Raw genomic sequence first — 22,702 nt, 5'->3', positions numbered from 1 at the left:
ACTTAGAGCTGCTACAGTAGAGAGCTCTCTGTTGTAGCCGTGTTAGCCGATGGCCGGGTAATGAGTGGTCTGTGTGCCTTACCACGTCAGAGTCTTTAACTCCTAGAACAGACTGTCCCTTTGCAGCGGGCAGCCAGAATGGCTGACGGATGCCCCAAAGATCTACCTGAGTCTTTAACTGCTAGGACAGGCAGTCCGTTTGCAGTGGGCAGCCAGCGTGGCTGATGGTTACCCCAAATGTTGGTGCAGAGAGCTTATTCCACCCGAGTCTTTAACTGCTAGGACAGGCTGTCCCTTCACAGTGGGCAGCCAGGGAGGCTGATGGGTGCCCCAGGAGTCTGTCCCATGGAGGCGACACGACTCAGCGCTCAGCTTTTACTGCACCTTACCGCTGACCAGACTGATATAGCCAAACAGCTAGGGTTCTTTGTTTTGTGTTCGGTCAAATTACAGTAACTGGAAGGAGTCAGGCTGAAAGCTTAAATGGTTCCTATTTATTAAAAGCAGAAACAAGAATCTTAATGGTTACAAGGTTATTGCTCTATCTTCTTAACTACTAGTAGGATGATACATATGACATGCCAATTAGATTGCAAGTGAAAAGTAACCCATTTGAGGACCAGACGCCTCAGCCTGAACAGCTCTTACTATTAAATGTGCACAAAAGTACATTGCAGGTGTAATTCTCACCCCTGCGTCCTTCGACTCTGGCGTAGCCAACGTCGTTCACTGAATCCCTCGGGAAGAACAATGTGAGGAGGGCGTCCCCTGGGTCCTCGGGAGGCAAAGGCCTTAACCAACCGGCAGGTACGGGTAGTTGGAGCTCAGTTAGAGTGGTCTTCCAGGCCCTTCTTTTTACCCCTTGGGTCATGCACATTCTTCCTTATCTAAAGGTACCAATTGTGCTGGTTTGTCTGTGTGACGCCAGTTCTTACAAGGCAGTTGCAATTTAATTTACACTTGTAAGATAGAGACATTTTCATATGGGTGGGAGATTCCTCTTCTGGGACGAAGTGTGGGTGTATCAGTTATCAGTACCAGCCAAGGCAGTTTGAGGCCCGGTGGTCAACAGCTAGCCTGTTAGCCCCCTTGTCTGTATTCTTCAGTCCAGGGTCATGTTGACACAGCACATCTGTGTTTTGAAGCATCAAAAGACTGGGCTTGAGATAAGCGCATCTGTGCTTTCAAACATTCTAAGACTGTGCTGTTTCTTTGTGCTTTGTGCTCAGAGGCACCTAAAAGGGGCAAGATGGAGTAGAGCAGGGGGATTCTGTCTGGCTACAAGCCATTGTATAAGAAGTGTTCTTATATAACAGGTAGTCCCCGCCCCCAGTAACTTGCACTGCCATTGTGAAGAGAGATGAGCCCTTGTCCATAGCTGGGGCTCCTAAGTGCGACTGCAGTAAAAATGCAGTGGTAACGCGATTAAATTAAAACATTGATTTACCTTAAATATTTACATTTGCCACACCTCTACTGTCAGCCTTTTCTTCTCTTAAATTTTATTTTTCTTTCTTCCCCTCTTTATTACCTAGGAGGCTTTGGGAATGAAAGCCATTCAGCATTGTATTAAACTTTGTCACTTAACATTTTAAACTATCATCTATATTTATGTGTTTGTTTCAGGGTTGGGAAGACTGAGAATTTAGAGTATTGCATGGTGATAAAGATAACTAAAATTGTAGAATTTAGGGATTGCTGCTATGGATTTATAAATAATGTAGAAAATAAGAGGACATGTAAAATACTAAAACATTCTTAAAGCCATTTTATCCTTTTAAAGCAGAGACTACATTTTTTTTTTGTTTAAACTATTAGTCACACAAAGGGATCGCAGTGGAAGAAGTTCTGTTTGCCATGCAATTTTTTTGGTTATAGTAATTTGAGTTTGTAGTCTGATGCAGTCTGTGGAAGGAGGTATTTGTATTTAACATATAGTAATATTTTCTTATGCTAATGTTGGCATTAATGCTATACAGTATAATTGAAGCCAGGGGAATTTTTATTTTACTCCATGAATAACGTTCTTGAAGCTAAGAAGCAGTCTAATTAAAACAGTTTGCCACAAATGTAATAGTTGATAACCATTGAAATCTTGCTTTTTCAAGTCACTGCAGATTTTGCCTAATATTGGTGTAATCAAAATATGTAACTGTTTTTTGTTTTTGTATGTAGGAAAATGATCTCATATTTTAATATAATATTGCTGTTTGTGATACCATCCAAGTTCAGTAGTATCTCTCATATCAAGCCTTAAACTGATTACTTTTTAGTGTGGATTGAAAAAGCCTGCATAAACATGATGCAAACTCTTAACTGGCACTAACTTCATACTTGGTGTGAATTCTGGAGACCTCTTTCAAAGTATACTATGTTTGTAGCAAATTGAATCAGTGCAGACTGTAGTTAGTTTGTATGCTGTACTGCTGCACATTACTTTGGTAGTCTTCCAACTGCTTTCCCACGCTGCTTTACGGATATCTGCGATTGACTTGTCTACGTACCTGTGTGCCCTCCACTGCTGTAGATTCAAAGCAACTGTCTGAGACATTTTGCATGGCTTGTTGAGTAATATTGCAGTAATGCTAATATATTTGAAATAGGGCAAATGGGCAAATTCTGGCTCTTCACTAGTTTTTAAACACAGGGACTAGACGGGGAGCCTGGAATGAATGGAGCAGAAGTATGGGATGCTGGGGGTTTGACCATCAAGTAAGTCCCAGAATTCTGTTGGCTTCCAACTGTTTGTTGCTATGAATCCCTAAAATGTATAGCAAGAAATAAAATGAATCAGCAGTGAAGCAAAGGCCCGTGGGATATCCACCCACCCACCTAACTCCTACTGTGTTTACCCAAACGTGCAAATCCCAAGAGGGTGCACCAGCTCTGTCTTCATGCTGTTAATGTGGCTTATATAGTGCAAGCAATCTAGTGTGTATGAACTCAGTATAGACAAGCTGTCAGGAAATTTATATGAATATTTGGTGAAAGTCAAACTACTGCCAAGGGATCTGTGTGGTTACATTCTGGTGGTTCTTGCAAGTCACTTGAGTTCTATTTTGCTGTACTTTAAAACTGATTTTTTCTGCATTTAAATTGATTTCATTTTGCAGTTATTTAAAATTTATCAGAATTGACAGCGTGAAAAGAATGGAGATTCACTCAACTGGTAAACTGAAGAAACTTCTTAATTTATGGTCTAGAGTGTCCAATAGGGTTTAGTAAGAATTTGAATGTTTAAAATAAAATCACAATGGGACAGACTCTTAAAGGAATGAAATTTTAGTTTAATATCTAACTTATAAATGATGGCACAATTTATTGTATTGTTTGAAATCATGTGAAACAAAAAGATGAAAATGAGAGAATGGTGAGGTTTGATGCAGCTTAAGTGTGCCTCATGAAGTTAATTTGAAACTTTTAAATCATTAGCATTGCATTAAAGAAACAGAAATTTCCATTAGGTGAAAGCTCCTTATTGAGCATTTAATTTCTTGGTCATTTCACATGCTCTTGAGCTAAAGCTTAACATGAGTTGAAAACTTAGATACAGTTGTCAAATGGTGTAAAATGTTTTCAGCAGTTACAATTTAAAGCTTTAAAATGTAACGGGATCTTTCTGTCTTCCCATACTCTTGATGCTGAAAGGTTCTTCTGAAAACACTTGGTTCCTGACTAGTACTTTCATAAGGAGACCATAAACATAGTTGTTAAATGCAGTGTCTGACCTTAAACTGCTAGACTGGGGGTCAGCAACCACAATAACAAGAGCCATTTTTCCCCCAATTGGGTAAAAAGCTTAAGTGAAGAGCCACTATGCATGGGAATATGAGATGGTCCTTAATAAATAAAGTCAAACCATACTTTCTGTAACCCCTATTTAAGAACAGTGCACACACAATGATTTGTAATGTGATACATGTTTACTGCAGCACATTCACAAACTTACGTATTCTGTGTCTTTGCGCTTTATATGTGTATGTTTTTACCCGTCTTTCTGACTTTCTCTCCCAAACCTTTTTAATTATGCCAATTTTACTTCACATTTAATTTCAGTTTTCTTTCTTAGAATGTGTGTTGCCCTTCACAGCAGGAACACTGTTTCCTTTTCCTTTAAAAAATCAAGACTTTATTAGCAACATGATCAAAACACAGATAAAGTATCATATCCCACAATGCACTGCTCTTATTAAAGGGGGAGTTATGCAGTTTTGAGATCATGTCATTTGATATTTTGATATAAATTGTTCATTATTGGGCTTTAGGGTGTTCATCGTTTATCAAAAATAATCAGGAGTTTTTACTTGGCAATTACAGCTTTGGGAACCACAAAAGTCCTTAAAGAGCCAAGTGGCTCTGGAGCTGCATTTTGCAGACCTCTGTGCTAGACCTTGTTCTAAGAGATGCAGAAGCTATCCAGGATGAGAGAGATAAGTGCCTGGAGTGGAGGTGTGTAATGCTGGGCATACCAGCAAGTGAACCTTTTCCACTTAGCTAGATAAGTAGTCCTGGTGCATGGTGTTTTCTTGCTGAGCAGGATGCCCCTTACAAGTTCCAAACACAGTTGTTCCATTGTGTTTAACCATGATGCTTTCGGGCCATGAGATGGACTGACTGGAGGTTTAGGGTAGTGAAAGCGATGGAGATCCTGAGTGAGAGTGTACTATCGGGGTGTTTACTGACAGCTGTAGAAGCGTGATGTACCAGTGTTGTCAGGGCCCAGCTAGAGCCAGGAGAGTTACCTTCACTTTGTCTCTGCGTATCTTGACCTTTACTCTGTGCATGAGTGGGAACAGGCTGAAGCATACATAACGTAGTCTCATGAGGATAGCAGAAACATGTCCAAGATGAGCCTGGGCTGTGCTTAATTTTATTGCTCTGTTTTTAAAGTATTTTTCAGACACTGATTTGTGATTGGGTACTTTGTTTTATTAGTGGATCTTTCGTTTCTTATCAGGAATGCATTAAGGTTCTGAAGATGGTGATAGCAATGTTCATGATGTGTAATAGAAGTAATGTCTAGCACCCCAACTCACTAGAGTTGTATTTAGGGACTACAATGAACAGTGTTTTCAAGGGAATTACTCCTGTTTTATACTAGACAGTACAAGCTATGGGAGCTGGAATCCTACTAGAGTGATAATTTCAGAGAAGCAGAATTAACCTTTTATATGGTAGAACCACATTGAGAGAATAATATTATAGCTTGAGATTCTCAAATGGAAAATACTGTACAATTGCAAAGAAAAATCAGAATATTGATGCCATAAGCTTTACAAGATGTTTAAAGGTGTAACATAAATGAAATACGGAGAATCAGTCAACTTAGTATTGGCAGCTTATTTGACACATTATTTGAACTTGCACATCTCTCCAGTAGATATGTAGTTTAGGAAGGTTTGGTGTTATCTATCCTTCACTGGAGAACACCACCACCCATTTTTTTTTTTTTGTTCTTTTGGAATCTCTTGTCATCTTAGTAAAACTCTATAGGGCATGTAAATGCTTCTCTGCTTCTGTGATCGACTATCTTTGAAATGTAATATGGAAACCATGAATGTGATATGAATTTTTAGTCATAAAACTAGATATTCTAACTCTGATAAGGAGAAATTAGCAAAGACAGGCTTTTTCTGTTACTCCTAGCTAAGATTCTGAAGTACTAGAAACATACATATTGTGAAGGTATAGCAGGATTTGGATGCTGATCAAGTGTTGGGATGTAGAAAAACCATCACTCCTGATAGTCCGGCGTTCTGAAATGCTAGAATACATATGAAGTTAAGTACATCTCAGGATATTAGGAATACTTACTTCTCATACAGTTCTTTAATAAGAATCTCTCAAGGCTCTTTACAGAGGAGGGCAGTATGATTATCCCCATTTTTCTAGGTCCTCAGACTGAGGCACAGGGTGTGCTTTTGCCAAAGCTCAGCCAGCAGACTGGTGGAGAGCTGGGGATAGAAGAACTTGGATAGATAGGCTTGATATTAAGGGAAAGCGATAGCTAAGTTTATAAATCCATCTAATAATTTGAACCCTTGTTCTATTGTGGAGTGCCCAATGGGGAAACTTTAAACCCTGCATTGTCTTATCTCTGAACTGCTGAAAACTATATTGTATTTTTTTCTTAATCTAAGTCACCTTTCCTGTTACACCATCAGTCGTATTTGAATTTTACACATTTTCAGTAGGTCAGCGTGTTTGTGCTCTAGTCATTGTAATGAAATGGAAATCTGGCATAATTTTAGATTTAAAGAAAGTTACTGAGACTTGCTTTAAAAGGACAAAGGGTTTCAGGAAAGCATACGTTTATAGCTTTCTATCCCAGATATAAGGTAAAAAGGTTTTTAAATACTGTAGTCAAATTGCCATCTTAATAACCTTCCCTGGCTGAGTCACATGTAGCATACAGATCGTCCTTCTGCAAAGCATTAGAGCAAACAGTGAAAAGCAATTTCTTGGATGGAAAATGCCTGTTTCTCTGGAACAACTATGCAAAATTTGGTCAAGTATTCACATACTTGCCGAGCTTTATACAAACTTTATTTGCGTTCCCCTTGAGAAGATGTAGTCCTTAGAAATTTCTGTAGATACACAATTTATTACTGATGTAATGCTGACAGACCTGGGTTGCCGGCACCAGGGATTAAACCTGGGATCATAGGGACTAAAGCGCTGTGCTCTACTGTATGGACTAATGGCCAGCTCTGCTCTACAGGTGTGGCTGAGAGCCCGTTGGCCTTTAGCTCATGTGGTAGAGCACAGGGCTTTAGCCCCTATGATCCCAGGTTCAATTCCTCGTGCCGGCAACACAGGTCTGTTGGCATTACAATTAGGGGCTCATCTGGGATGAACTGCTGGAAGGTCTCAGAAGCTCAGGATGGGCTGCCTCAGCATGTAATACCCAGAGGCACAGAGACTTCATATTAGCAAGTCTCTGCTCTACAGCCCTGGCAGATATCGAACTGACCTTTAGCTCATGCAGTAGAACATAGGGCTTTAGCCCCTATAATTGCAGGTTCAGTGTCTGGTGTTGATAACCCAGGTCTGTCAGCATTACACTAGTATTTTGGAATCCCAATCTGAATGCTATTCTCCTGTGAGCTGGAACTTGATCCTTAACAACTAGCAAAACAAACCAGCAGTCACATAGCACTTTAAAGACTTAACAAAATAATTTATTAGGTGATGAGCTTTTGTGGGGCAGACCCACTTCTTCAAATCTGGAGATACAACATTTCCAGTACATACCGACAGTTATGTAACACAGAAGTGGAAAAAATTGAAATAAAAACTGACAAATCAGATACATAGAACTGAGGGGGGTGGGGAGTGAGGGGTATGAGATACTAATAAGTGTCCTGCCTGAGGTCATTACAAAATACCAAAGGAAGGGAAACAGTCTGTGTAATGCATGAGGTAATTGCTATCTCTGCTGAGGCCAAAAGTTAATGTATCGAATTTGAGTGTGAACTCCAGTTCATGCATCTCCCTTGGTAATCTGCTGTTAAAGCCTCTTTGTTGTGGGCGCATATTCTCAGGTCTTTTAACTAGATGGTGCAGACTTGTTAATGTGTTTCTTGACTCCCATGTGGTGTCAATATAGTAATTGTAAGGTCGTGTCTGCTCCCCAAATGACATGTTTAACAAATCTCTTTCTTTACGTATCATAATTACCAAATTAGTTTTTAAAGCTAAATTCTGCATCTGCTAAAACATACCTTCCAGCTTACTACTCATTTACAGCTTGGTGCTGTACAGAACTGGTTTCAATGACACATGACTGCACTGAAACACAACAGATGTTGTCCATATTACCCACTTGTGATGAGAAAATATCATCAGATTCTAGTTGCTAGGGAACAACAGAACACTGAAATAGCTTTTTGATACTTGTAAATTCAGTTCTTTGACAGATCTGCTATCAGACAGCAAACAAGTATTCAATGGCTAAAAAGAAAGATGCATCTGTAGTTTCCAATTTAAAACATTTTGCACAAGTAGGACTTAGGTATATGAATGTTATGGGATGATTAAATGTGGAGAGTATATTTTAACTGGTGGCAGGACGTTGGGGGTGTGGGTGTACGTGTATCTGTATATATACGGTAAACACAGTTTTAACCAGCATTCTATCATCCCAAATTCTCAAATAACCATCATGTTAACCATAAGACACATCACATTTCATTACTTCATCTACCAGCATCAAAACAGTTCCATATAAGCACAATACATGCATAGTGAAAGTTAAAATATATACAGTATCAAGTCCTACAATTTGTCAGTTTTATTGCAATTTGTTTTGGACCTCTGTACTTCTAGATGCCAGTCTGTATTGGAAATGTGATTGATCTGATGAAGCGGGTGTGTCCCACAAAAGCTCATTACTGAATAAATCATTGTTAGTCTTTAAGTGCTACATTTCTGCTGTTTTTTGTTTTAGTATACAGTATTGTTAAAGATCAAGTAAATTTTAGTTACATTTTCCATAAGTACAGTATAGTGAAAGCAAATGCAAACCAATACAGCAAATACAATATAAGTTGACAGTGTACAATACTACTGTTGGTAAATAAAGTACTCTGCGTACATTTTTGTTTAATGTCTAATCTTGTTTTTCTTTAGTGTTCTGCATTGGTAGGTATACCTCTCTATCCAGAATATTTGAACATCTGTCAACCTTCCAGTCCTCGGACTGCTGGGTGGGAAAGAATTTACTGTAATATATATGATAGTATACTTACAGAGAGAGGGGTGTGTGAGCATGTGCGCAAGTAATATGTATAAAAATAAATAAAAGTGTATGGGCTTCTGTTTGTTGCCTGTATTGCAAAGGCAAGATTCGGAGAATGACAGAGATCCTTATTAGTGAACCTTATTGCTTTGAATCCCAGTCCAGTGCCTTAACCATAAGAGAATTCTTTCGGTTACACCCCTTGCATGTTTAGTAATATTCTGTTTTTAAAATTCTGCTTGACTTTTCATTTTGAGAGAATTTATGTATTTTAAGGGCATATACAATGTAGATCCTGTTTATTTAATTAACAGGTTACTCTTTGCATCTCGTGCTCATAGCTGTTTTGTGGTAATTGTCTTGAAGTAGGGAGATGGTTCTTTACATTATACTCTGCAGTAATTTATTTAAAACTAACATCTGCTGACAGTGAATTTATTACCTTGTGTGGAAATGGTGCATTTAAGGTACAGCAGTGCTGGAAATTAGTAATGGTCTGTGTTTGATGCCTTCCTGTCATCTGAGATTCTCCATACCAGTGTAAAAATATAAGAGAACAGCTTGCTGATCCCTGTCTCTTTCTCCAAGTCTTTGTGTTGAAGCTGACATTCTCAGGCTTCAAAGAATTACTGTGACATGAACTTTTTAGAATTAGTTAGTTCAGCTCCTTACCCTGGCCTGTCAGAGAAGTAAATTCTATTTTTCTTAACCTCTTTCCCAAGTTGTGTACCCTGTCGTCCTCTGAAATGAAAAATGAAGACGACAATCTGCGGGTATTCCACACGGCAAAACAAAATAATATGATTATTCCACTATTCCGGGGATAGCTGAAATGTGATATGAGGTAGCTTGAGGATGAATAAGGGTGTATGAACAATAATTCATTAAGAATGCATTATTAAGCTCATAGCATGGTATGGGAGTGTTGCAATGTAAGCAGATACATTTATGTAGATGTATCTAATTGTCTTGTCTATAATTTCCACAGGCATTGTAAAGTTTGACATTTTATTGAGCTGTAAATAAAAGTACAGGTTGCACCTCCCTCTTCTAGCACCCTGGGGACCTGACCGGTTCCGAACAAGGGAATTTGTTGGATTAAGGGAGGTCTCCCTATCCCCCCAGCCTGCTGCCCCTCCCTGCTTTCAGGTCCATACCCCACTGGCCCTGTGCCTCTGTTCATCCCCACACTGAGCCTCAGCAGCTCCCATACTTCCAGCCAAGGTGGCGCAGACCAGATCACAGATGTGGCCTGGCTCCTGGCTGCAGCCCCAGCTGCGGGGCCTGTAGAGACTGGCTCTATCCCTGGCCAGCTTGCCAGCCTAAGCCCTGGGGTTGTCAGCTCCAGCCCTGGCTTGGCTGCCAGCATGGCATGGAGAAAAGGTGGAGGAGTTGCACTGTACGTAAGAAAGTAGTTGATTGCTCAGATCTCCAGGATAAATGGGAGCCTCATGCCAATGCAGGGCAGCAACAGCTGCAATCTCTGTGTATCAGTGGAGTGTTAGCCTTCTATACTGACTACAAAATGTTTTGGAAATTGTAACAGTTGTTTGTGGTCATTGCTGATCTCACGAAGGGCCTCTGTGTTTTTTCTCACCATGTCCCTCCATAAAGGCTACAGGCTATCCAGTATTCCAGCAACAGCGATCATGGCCGATTCCACAAGGGCACAAGCCTTTTTGATGGCTTTCCTAGCCCAAGTCCTGATTTTGGACGTAGGCAGGGCAGCAACTTCATCCTCAGTCCATAATTTCAACGGCTCATGCCATTGACAAATGATGCTGCTGTAGAGCAGTCCTACAATCTGTAAATTCTAGCTCTCCCTACCTCCTTCGGAATAGCTTGTGATGTCTCTTAATTGAACAGACACTCAAAGAATAAAATATAGTTTACCTCTTGTAACTGTTGTTCATCTAGATGTGTTGTTCGTTCCATTCCTAAACCTTCCCCTTTCCCTCTCTCAAAATATCAGGCAAGAAGGACCTGAGGGGTGGTCGGGTCAGTGGGGTTGTATAAAGTACAGTATAATGGCACCACTCCAGGGGGAGCTCCCTGGCTGACCTGACAGATGCTGCTAGGGGAAGGAGTTTGATGCCTGTGCATGGAGCGCACACACACGTAATTGGAATGGACATGAACAGCACATCACCAACGGTTGTGAGAGGCAAGTAACTTTTACCATTATATGCATCTCTCCGAGATGCCCTCTGATAATTTGAGGTTCTAGTGCATGGAGATCAACATCACACTGGCTTATTTTTAAACAGAGGACACAGACAAATACTTAGATTGTCCAAAGTACTTTCAAGCAATATTGAATCAGATGTACTTACAAACTGAAAGGCTGAAAGAGACAAAGGGTTATTTCAGGGTCTGGCATCACCTTTATCTAATACTGTCATTTGGTTATAGGTGAACCAACCTTCTTCTGACCTTTAAAACTATGAGACTGATTAACTTAAAATTCACCATTGTTCTGTGTACGTGAGCTCATTAAAAGGTACATTCTGGGTCTTCGTTACTGCAGTGATACTCTCTAATCATCTTGGTCATGATTCATTAGTTGTATAACAGACAGAAGATAAAGTGGAGACCTGGGCATATATTTTAAACATGGGTGCCTGTAATTAAATTACTCAACTCACATCTAAAAACATAAATAAAAGTGGCCTCGTTTAAAAAGATTCTTAAGTCTGGAGCTCCTGCTGATTTCTGTGGGATTTGGAATTCCTCAGCAACGCTGAAAGGGCAGTCACTTTTATTTTGATATCTAAAAATAATTGCTGTTCCTATTTAGAAACAGGCAAAATTTAGTTCATAATAAATACAGATATTATTTCTATTGAGTACAAACTTAGATAACGTGGACCTTTTAGCGAAAATTTATTTAGATTGTTTTATTTCAGATGTTAATAGAAAAAACGGTTATCCAAAAATAGCTGGGCCTTCAGTATGGAAGTCAGCTATCTTTGCTGCCACCTTACCTGAAAAAATTTCACATGTGGTTGAGAGCCTCAATTATGCGAACACAGAAAATTCAGGTTTTCACACATTACGGAAGTGTTCCAAGTCCCCCTGCCTAAAGAATTCTGTGACTGAAATGAAGCTCTTACTTTGATGGTTCTGTGTTTCTTGCCAATGGATTATTCAGCTAGTTTTTAAAGGTGCTGACTAGTACTAATAGTATGAATTTGCAGGGATCCAAATAAAATAAAGCAAGTCTGGCACTGACATTTATTCAGCCCTGCAGGTTTTGGGTTGGTAGAGTTTGGTCATACGAAAACATCTTAAAAAGATTAGGACAAGGAGTTGCATGCACGCTCTTTCTGCACCCCATCCCATCTTTAAGTTTTACCACATCACTGGTTTCTGAACATCTTTCATATGGGTGTGGGTCTGTCTCTAGAAAGGCACAGGGCTTGACCACCCTCCCCCCTACCAGCCTCAAGCCCCGTTTTGTCCTAGCTCCACCACTGCTCTGCCCCATCCAGTCCTGCTCCTGTCCTTCCCTCTTGCCAAAGCTCCCTTACCCCAAGCAATACGATCTAGAGGAATTCTGGGGCGGGGGGAGGGTTGCCATGGGGCAACAGCAGGGGTCATCCTTACTCACCCCTCCCCCACACTCTCTGCAGCGATGGAGATGGTGCAGGCCAACAGCCTGCTTCACCCTGCCCTTCTGTCGTCTCTCCTCCAACTGCACCCAGTTTCACCACGGCAGTAAGATGCATAGTGCCTTACAACTTTTTATCATTCATGTTTCAGAAGATAAATTGTATCCTATCTGGAACATAATTGCAATCAATATGCCTTTATTGCTGTCAGCATTTTTTTTCTTGTTCTTTTAAGGTTAGCATGACTTAGTCATTGCATTGTGTCAAATTATTTAGATTTCATGAGTCAGCAGATTTCCAATGGGTAAAAGTTAAGAGAATGTTTTGTCTTAAAATTTTATTACCCATTAAACATTACATTGTGAGCCATAAGCAAATGTTAAAGAATGTAAATATGTTTGTAACATCTGTGCTTTTATCGTGGATTTGAAGAGTTGTAGTAGTAATAAGTATTGGTTATGTGACCCTGCTTTGCATTTATTGTAGACCACTTGATTAGCAGTTTTGGATATGTCCTCCTTACTGAAATGCAGACTGTTTTTCCATCTTGAAACCATCATTAAAGCAATTAGTGTCTTAAACACTTGTCTTTTGTGGATACTTAAGTCTACTATGCAAAACTTTAATGTTCATTGAGAGCTGTCTTTTTTATCTCATCAGATATTTCTGCAAGTGTATGCTTCCTGGGCATTGACACTAAAATAAGAATCCCATTATTTCCAAATCCATCCATCTCACTGTGAAAGTTTTTTTCATACATATATCTCTAGGAAACTTTTTTTTTAAAAGAATTGAGAATATAATTCATTAGGAATAAAAAATGTGGTGTAAGTGAGCTCTTGATCTCCATGGGGAGGGAAGCCACTCTTCCTCCTTGTCAGGGGCAGTTCTCTTCAGGTTCAGGCTGTGCTGGTGGGGCTGAGCTGTATGCAGTCTGTGGCCCTGGCCTGTTTAACAAAGGCAAGCAACAGTAATTATGGGGTTTCTGTCTGTACGCATGAGTAGGGCAGTGCCTGACATAGTCTTTAGCCCACAGCTTCTCAGTTGGTGCTGATGCCCATTCACAGTCTGGAGCCTCAGCCTTCGGGGGGTCAGGGTGGGGGCTGATTGCTGGCCGTAGTCTCAGTCTCCAGGGCTAAGCAAAGGCAGTCTACAGCTGTGGCCCTTTGGGTGTGGGAGAGTGGGGAGCACATGTTAGCCTCAGCTGGCAAGTAAATGCAGCCAACAAACAGTCTAGAGTTCTGGTCCTCGAGTAGGACTGGGTAGAGAGTAGGCTTTAGACTCCTCTGGGAAGCAGAGGCATCCAAAAGACAGTCTTTGGGTTCATATAAAGATGAACACAGTTTAGGGGTCCCTGTGTGGTTGAGCACCCATCAGCATTCTAGGGTGCTAGGTGGGGTTGGGCGGGGGTGTGTGTCTTGGGGCTCAGGCCTTCTGGCCTCATATGGGGATTCAGCTATCTTGGGGTTGGTGTGGCAGGGGCCCACGTAATTCCACTGTGCTTCAGTCCAGGTCCCTGGCTGTGGCAGAGTGATCTGCCACTGTGTTGCTGGGGAACCAGTTGCAACATGCCGACCTAGAAGCAGTCAGACCTGTAGCCAGCTGGTCATCAGCTTCTCATGGGCTGGCTACCTCCCCAGGATTTGGTACCTACTGTGTCCACCGGTCCTCAGGCTCGTCTGAGTATACAGCTGCCAGCAGTCCCAGCAACTCATCTGGCTCTGCTTCCTCCAGGAGAAGTGTGTAGCTGAGTACAGATTCAGCTCCCAGTTGCTGCAGCAGGGCAGAGTTATCTGTTGCCTACCCTGGTTCCTGCCCCACTTAAGTTGCAGAGCCTTTGTTTTGTACTTCTGGACCACTCTGGTACATCCTGCATGGAGGGTGGTATGGATTTGGCTCCACCCACCAAGGGAAGGGTAGTTGTCTTGTCTTGTGCTCTCCAGTGGGGAGGGAGGTCACTATCTCACTACAATTGGCAATTGACTTTGGGATTTTGGAACACTTCTCTTTCTAAGTTTTGACACTTTAAGATTCTTGTAGCAAAAAGAGAATTGGTTTAACTTTGAATTGTTTTTCACATCAGTGATCAACTGTTCTTAAGCCATCTCTCTCTTTTCCTCTGAACAATCATTTTGTTTCCACCGGTAGGATCCTAAGGATTGGCTTGAAGTACTTTAAAAAAGTTTTTCCTATAAAGGAGGCTTGAATAATAATCCTCATTCTAGCTTCAGAATAATTTTAGATGACTGATGTAGTTAAGGTGAGTGATTTTGTCATTAGTGTAAACAAGACTGCTGCCTATCACCTACATGTGCTTTCTCATCTATGCTGATGATGGGGTTTGCTTGCTGTAATGGTCAAAATCAGTGCAGACCAAAGCATGATCATTTTCATCACCTTACTCAGAAGCCACCACAAGAAAGTTGATTTTCTTAATTTCGTGGGTTGGCTTCTGTAGTTTTCACATCAGAATGTTGCTCTTTTAAGATTTCTGAAAGCATGCTTTGTATTTCTTCCCTCTCAGACTTTGGAATGCACCTCAGATTTTTAAACCTTGGGTAAAGAGATGCTATATCTATCTTTAGAGATCTCAGATTGATACCTTCTTTGCACTTTGTCAAATCTGCAATGAAAATTTTCGTAATGAAATGTTCTGGGTCATCATCTGAGACTGCTATGGAAGAATGTGGGTCAAGCACAAACTGGCAGACATACAATTCCCCCCTAAGGAGTAACAAATTTAATTAATGCATTAGTTGTTACGAGTGTCATCAGCCTGGAAGCATGTCGTCTGATATGGTGGTTGAAGCATTAAAGGGCATATGAATGTTCAGCATAGCTAGCAAGAAAATAACTTGCAGTGCTGTCCACAAAAGTGTCATGTGAACACCCGTTCTTACTTTCAGGTTACATTGTAAATAAGAAGGCAGCATTATCTCCTGGAAATGTAAACAAACTTGTTCACCTTAGCGATTGAACAAGAAGGAAGATTGAGTGGACTTGGAGGCTGTAAAGTTTTGCATTGTTTTGTTTTTGAGTTCAGTTATGTAGCAAAAAACCTATATTTGTAAACTGCACATTCATGAGGGAGAGTGCACGCAGTAACTGTGTGAGGTGAATTGGAAAGTAGGTTATTTATTGTTTTTGAGTGCAAATATGTGTAATGAAAAATAATAAAGGAAGCGCTCTACACTTTGTTGTACTTGAAATCAATATATTTGAAAATGTAAAAAAAATCTAAAATATTTAATAAACTTCAATTAGTATTCTGCTTTTTAGGAGTGTGATTTAAAGTGTGATTAATCACAATTTTGAGTTAATCATGTGAGTTAACTGTGATTGACAGATCTAGTTAATTTACATTATAGGTTCCAAGAGCATGCTAATTAGGAGTAGAAGGGGCCAAAACTTGTGCAGGTGAGGCATAAATATAAATTTTCAAACAGCAAATTATAAAACTTTTGGGTGTGGCATTGATACCTGGAAAAACTGAGGATCTTGTCACTTAAAAGTCATTTCAGGTAGTGTGTTCTCAGTGTCAAACCAAAGTAATTCACTGTAACGTAAATGGGTGATTTTTATAATAAGCATATGCAATGTTAAGTAAAGTAATAACTTGGCAGTACAGTATAAAACATTATTAAAATGGCTTTGTGTTCTCAATCATTCCTATTAAATTTAGCCGTAAGTGCAGGAGAAGAACATTTCTATTTTGGTATAATTTCATCTAACATGGCTTAGTATTTATTTCTGTTCTTTCATCCTTTGCATTTGAAATTCCAAACTTAAAAGATGTCCGCTATTGTTTAAGTTCAAGGTACTTGCTTATGCTTCACCAATAAAACAATTTCTACCTGTTTCAGTTGATAAGTTATGTAAATACTGTTTCTTGCCGGGCAACTATTTGAGGTAAATTGCTGTTGAATGTATATATGTATAATTCTGGGATCAAAATAGTGGAAAATTGTGCAAATGCTTCAGACTCTTTTGTAGAGTGCTTATCAACAAGTTAGATAATCTCGCCTTAGAAAGCTTGCTGTTTCATGTAGTAATTTTACTTAGTGATTTATCTCCAGCCTTCCCTAACTATCTTATTGTTGACATATTCCTGAAATGCACTGTATTGTAGCTATCTCTTCCACTTATTTTCTGGCTGCAGCTACATTGCTCGATTAGAATGATTTTGCATAGTACTGAGGGAAAAGATGGAAATAAGCTGATTTTCATACTTTCAGTTTTGTATTTGTGCTGCCTTTTTTTCTTTGTGTGTACAGTTTCATAATGGGTGGTCCTGAATGTGTTGTCCTTGTTTGCAGCCCTACGGTGATTTTTCCTTTGAAGTTTGGTTCTTTGTAAAATATTGGTGTCACCTGGAAATTTAATTTCAGTTTAATGTACACCAAGAAAACACCTGGCAAATATGAAGCAGCCAAACAGAATGGAAAGATTGCTTGAGTTTTAAGATTAATCAGACTTGAGAAACTTTTTGAACTTGACTGAAGTTAGCTAGAAGTGTCACTGCTTGACAGATCATCTTGAGGGACATTAAGAGGTCTTTAGGTCCTATTTGCTGCATTGAAGGCAGGGCTACATATTATCTAGACCATGGGTGTCCAACCTTTTGGCTTGCCTGGGCTGCATTGAGTGAAGAGGAGTTGTCTTGGGCCGCATATAAAATATATAATATAGTTAATGTATATAAATCACATAATAATGTTAAAAGTTTGATCTTGTGGGGCCGCATTACTAGCTGTCCAGGGCCGCATGCGGCCCACGAGTTGGACATGCCTGATCTAGACCATCTATGACAGGTGTTTGGCTAACCCGCTCTTAAAAATGTCCTGTGTTAGAGGTTACGCAACCTTTTTAGGACATTTAGTTCAGTGCTTACTCACCCTACCAGTTGGGAAATGTTTCCTGATGTCCAGCCTAAACTGCCCTTGGTGCAGTTTAAGACCTATCTTCTTGCCCTATTCTGAGAGGTTAAAGAGAGTATTTTTTCTCCTACTTCTTGTAGCATCTTTTTGTGTGTTTCAAAACTTATCAAGCTCCCCCACTCTGTCTTGTCTTCTGCAGACAAAACAATTTTTTTCAATGTTCTCCCATAGGTCACGTTTTCTAGACTCTTAATGATTTGTGTTTCTCTTCTCTGGACTTTGTCCAGTTTGTCCACAATTTCCTGAAATGTGGCAACCAGATCTGGACACAGTACTCCAGCTGAGACCTGGTTAATGTGGCATGCAGTAGACAAATTACTTACGTCTTTGTTACAACACTCTTGTTAATATATTCCAGAATAAGTTTCTCAGTGTTTCATCATTGAGTTGCAATCAGATCCCTTTTCCGAGTCCTCCTCATTATGCAGTCATTTCCCATTTTGTATGCATGCAGTTGATTGTCTTTGCGAAGTGGAGTAGTTTGCATTTGTCCTTATTGAATTTTATCCTGTTTCCTTTTCTCCAGTTTGTCTAGATTTTTTTGAATTTTAATTAAAAAAAACAAAACAAAAAACCTCTTCACAGCTTGGTATCATCTGCAAACTGTATTGGTATCCTATGAATGCCATTATTGCAGTCATTGGTGGAAATGTCAAAGAGAACAGGATTCACAACTGATTCCCACGAAACCAGCCCCTTGATATGCCCTTCCAGGTTGACTATGAACCAGTGATAACCACTCTCTGGGCATGTTTTTCCAACCAGTTATGCAGCCACGCTGGGCAGGCTACTGCTGCTGATTTTTTTTACATGCACCTGCACAGGTATGCGCAAGCACAGTTTTGGGATTGGCCATGGATCGACATTCTCAGCCAACAGGAGCTACAAGAAGCAGTGTCATGGTCTGTACCACTTCCTGCAGCTGACAGTGGGAGCAGCAATCACTTGTACCTGCAGAGAAGCATGCACCTTCTTGCTGTCTGTAGCTCCCCTGCCACACTGTCCTGCTGAGCCATATCCTTTGGTCTCCCCAGCCAAGTGTAGCCAGACAAAGTCTCCCCCTTACAAGCCAGCGTGCTTGCTGCCCCCCCGCCCAACTGAGGAGCACACAGGGCACGGAAACGGCTGCTGACAGCACAGTCTTTGATGCCCCTCATTGAGGCCCAGATGTGCTAGCTTATCGTGACCCTGAGAAGCAGAAAGTACAGATAGAAGGCTAACAGGCCAAACTGTCAACAAGAGAGGGGGGAACCTCAGGAAATCACCCCAGCTGGCATTGATGAATATGATGACCACACAGCCATCCCAGAAGAGGAAGTCTCTGCCATACAAAAGGAATGTCCTGTACTCCTAAATTGCTTATCTCCTGTCTTACAAGTGCAAATTAAGTAAGAATTGCCCTTGTAACAAACTGGTGTCACAAAAGACAGACCAGTACGATCTGGCACCATAGATAAGAAAGAGAATACGTAACCTAAAAGGGGTATAAAAGGTGGGCCCAGCAGAACTCTAACTTTGAGTGCATTCCGTCAACTACCTGCTGGTCGGGTCAGGTGATTGCCTCCTGAGGTCCACAACTGGGGACGCCCAACCTTGTATTTGTCTTTCTGCGGAATTGAGTGACCGATCCGGCTTGGCTACGCTGGTATCGAGAGATGCAGAGAGGGTAAGATATACCCATGCTAGGTCTTCTTTCTTTTTGTGCACAGCTAAAGAATTAGAGCTCTGTAACTAGATGTCGTCGTTGTATCAAGATAGCATTGTGTTAGATGGTAACAGATATCTTTGTATTGGATTGTAACGTAACTTGTTAACACCTGTACTTTGCTAGCATATAAGAAGTAGACAATAGTCTTTTGTAACCGCACGCTTATAACTGTAGCTAAAATAAACTTGTAACTAGTTAAGATCTAAGCCTGACTGCTGTTAACCCTTTTGTCACTGCAACACAGCTGGCACAACAAAAAGAACTTTAACCGTTTGGTTACTACAGCCTGGCCGTAGGTGAGAGTGCTAGGAGCTCCCTGCTCTAACAGTAAAACACTGGGTCGTTTAGGACCCAGGGGAGTACCTCACTGCACATTACCTGGCCACCGGCTAACACCAAGGCGCAGAATTTGGAGTAACCGCCCCCCTGCAGAGCACTGCATAACTCTCTCCCAGCTTTTGTTATCTCTTCTGACCTTTGTGTTGCAATCTTCTCTGATAATCAACACATCTCTCTTCCGTATCTCTTCCAGCATCTTTATCAATTCTTTATAGAATAGCTTGATCTCTTCCTCCATACTTCCTGACGTGGTGCATAGCCCTGAATGACCTAGCTGTTGAATGGTTTTGCTTTGAATCATGTTACCATCATTCTTGTGCTCACTGGTTTGTATCCTAACAATGCTCCTGTAACTCTTTTGCTAAGAAGGAATCTGACTCCTGCCTCATGCTTCGCTTTGTTCCCTGGGCAAATGACTTCACAACCACACATCTCTCCCAATGCTGTCCAGTGCATCTCTGTCAACCTAAGTATATCGATCACATCAGTATCTCTCCATCTCCTTCCAAAGCAGCTTTAATTTTCCAGTTGCCTGCGGTGTTCGTATGTTCCATGTTCCGATTGATAGTGTATGTGTTAGTTGCAATTTTCTTTCAGTAGCCAACTTATCAACCTGACCCTGATCACTCAGTTTGTATTGTGGGCCTTGTTTATCGGGGCAGCATCTGAGCTGACATCTTATCAGTTAGTTGTACTAGCGTGAGATTTCATTCGTATTGTTTTACGATCAGCTCCTGGTCGTTCGTCTGACCAACACTTTTCCTTTATCCAGGCCTGGGATTGGCATGGAACCGCTAGAAGCTTCATGGTGGAGTTAAGGTACTATAGGGTAACACTGTTCTTTGCTTCATCATGTAGTCACACTATATCAGTTTCAAAGGCTACCTTTACGGCAGTATATGGCTGTGACTATATGAATGTAAATACACGGCAAATACATTTCTGGGCCCCTGGGCAAAGTAGGGCGTGCTCGTTCTTTGCTCCTGGAAGGGGCAGGGCCTGAGTCAGAAGGGGCGGGCAGGACAGGGACAGCCAGCCCTGAGCACCCTGTCCAAGTGCCATTTAGAGTGCACTGTGCAGTAGTCCGGTAGTGATTTAAAGGGCTCAGGGCTCTGGCCACTGCCGCAGGTGTGTTAATGGCAGCTAGGAGCCCTAGGCCCTTTAGAATCACTATGCCTGATTCAAACAGTCTAGGAAAGGGATTGGCAATAATTTTTGATGGGTGGACCCCTCCAGTATTTTCAGAAGTGGGCAAGGGCTGCACTTTTCTATGGAGGATGTACAGGAACGGAGGTTGGGAGAAGGGAGTTTGGGTTATGGACTGGATGCTGGAGGGTGTAGGGAGTCAGAGAGGGAGTGTGTGTGTAAGTGGAGGCTGTAACCTAGGCACGATCTGGTAGGGGGTAAGGGTGCAGGAGAGGATTCTGGCTGGGGGGTGGCGTGGGTATAAGGAGGTGGTGCAGGATCTGGGAAGGAGTTGTGACCTGGGAGGATGCAGAGGATTTGGTTGGTGACCTGTGGAGAGGAAGTTGGGGGTGGGGAGGGAGGAGCCAGGGTGCCAGGGACAGGCTCTGCCCAGGAGGGGCTTACCTAGGTGGCTCCCAGCCAGCAGCCCTCTGGGACAGGCCAGAAACTGGCAAATGGGAGCTGAGATTTTTGCTGGGGAGGCAGCACATGGAGCCTCCCTCCGAGATGCAAAGTTGAGAGCCACATGGAGCAGGAAGCTCCTTTAAAGCAGCTTGGGGCAGTCCCATGTTACTTTAAGCAGCTTGCTGCTCTGTGCCTGAGGGTCGGATATGGCCTGTAGCTGTATGTTGCCCACCTATGATCTGGGAAATGCTTAAATATAACAAAAGGAGAGTCCATGTTCTGGACAATTTGAGGAATTCGCTGACATTCTCTCTTCACCATATCTAGTGGTTCAACAGTAGTGTCTTGTATTTTATAGCAATACTGCTTTCATCTGGAGTGATCACCACTGTTTAAAACTTTTGAAAAAAATTATAAATTGCTGCCCCCATACTAAAACTCAGTCTTTGTTTTGTTTCATCAGCTAGCTTCCAGTGCCGGCAGAAAGGGGAATAGTTATGGAAATCATGAGGCTGGGCTTGATAGTGCCCAGGATCAATAGGGTGAGGCCTGTGCAACAGGTCCACCTGATCAGCAGGGCAGGCGGACTAATAGAAGAATCAGGAGGTGGGTGATGGTGATGGTGGTGTCCCTTCCTCTGTGTGAGCTGGAATTGCCTGTATCAGACACAGCTGGGCCCAGTTAAGGAGAGGTGTGTCTGCGCAGAGGTTGTCAGCAGGGGTTCACCACCCAGAGAATACCGAAAGAAGCAGCCCAAGGAGCAGATTCATGCTGAGAGTAGCAACAGAAGCTGGAAAGAGCCTCCCACATGACTGGAGGCAGAACTGCAGCAATGCTGAGGCATATTTGAACTGGGGCCAGCAGTCCGGAATTGCGAGCAATGAGCAGCTGGGCAGAGCAAGGGGCGACCCTGGTGACAGGTCCAGTGTCTGGTGATGCTGTCAACCAGAAGGCCTTGCAGGCTAGTTTTGGAGAGACTCATAGCTCAGATGGGGGGGAGGGGAGCGAGGAGGGGCTGGTGCTGGGAAGAAGGGTCCTACTTCCTAGAGCCTGAAAGTGTGTGGCCACTGCCAGAGCAAGTGCTCAACTCACAACAGTCTTGCAGTGCAGCCAGGATCCAAAAATGAGGCCTGAGACCTGTGAGGAACAGACTGTGAACTGCCCTTATGTTCTATAGGCCACTGTCTGGGATGTTCCAGTGCCACAAAGCGAGTCATGTGTTTTAACTGTTCTCAATCCCATTTTGATATGTCTTGAAAGCTTTTCCTTTTCAACCACAGAATTTGGACAAATAAAATGTGGTACCTCACCCACTTCATATCTCTAGGATCCATTTCAGACAGTCTCATCCGTGCTGGCATAACAGATTTAATGGTTGCAGACTGTTATCTGAAATACCCTGTCCATCTCTACCTCTCAGTCTTTTTTTTTTTTTTTCCAAGCACCTTTTCTCTGTTTCTTACACATTTTCATTTTCTCATCAATCTGTTAGTCTTTCATTTGTAACTGTATAATTTTGACTTTTAAAAGTGAGTAACATATAATTGTATGGAGAATGTTATACAAATTGTCAGGTTTTCAAGTGTCTCAGGTGGGAAAAAAATCAAAGAGGAATGAGACTTTCAAATGAAGGGGAAAATTTCAGGTCCTCAAAATACCTTCATTTTCACATTTTCTTGGAAGAAGGCCAATTTGTTCTAAATAAGACTAGGCTTAACGTTGGTACTTGTGCATTTCTGCACCATCCTATTATTTCCCTACAATTGTCATGTAAATG

General features: G+C 41.6%; 1 protein-coding gene across 3 annotated transcripts in view; it reads left to right on the top strand.

Annotated features, from left to right (window-relative positions):
• The window catches only part of PRIM2 (DNA primase subunit 2), a 223,184-nt gene that overhangs the window by 79,548 nt on the left and 120,934 nt on the right, over window positions 1–22,702 (top strand). The gene's annotated exons all lie outside the window — the stretch shown is intronic.

Source organism: Carettochelys insculpta, chromosome 3 (assembly GCF_033958435.1).
Source record: "Carettochelys insculpta isolate YL-2023 chromosome 3, ASM3395843v1, whole genome shotgun sequence".
Classification (NCBI taxonomy): domain Eukaryota; kingdom Metazoa; phylum Chordata; order Testudines; family Carettochelyidae; genus Carettochelys; species Carettochelys insculpta.
This window is presented reverse-complemented; position numbering and strand designations above follow the sequence as displayed.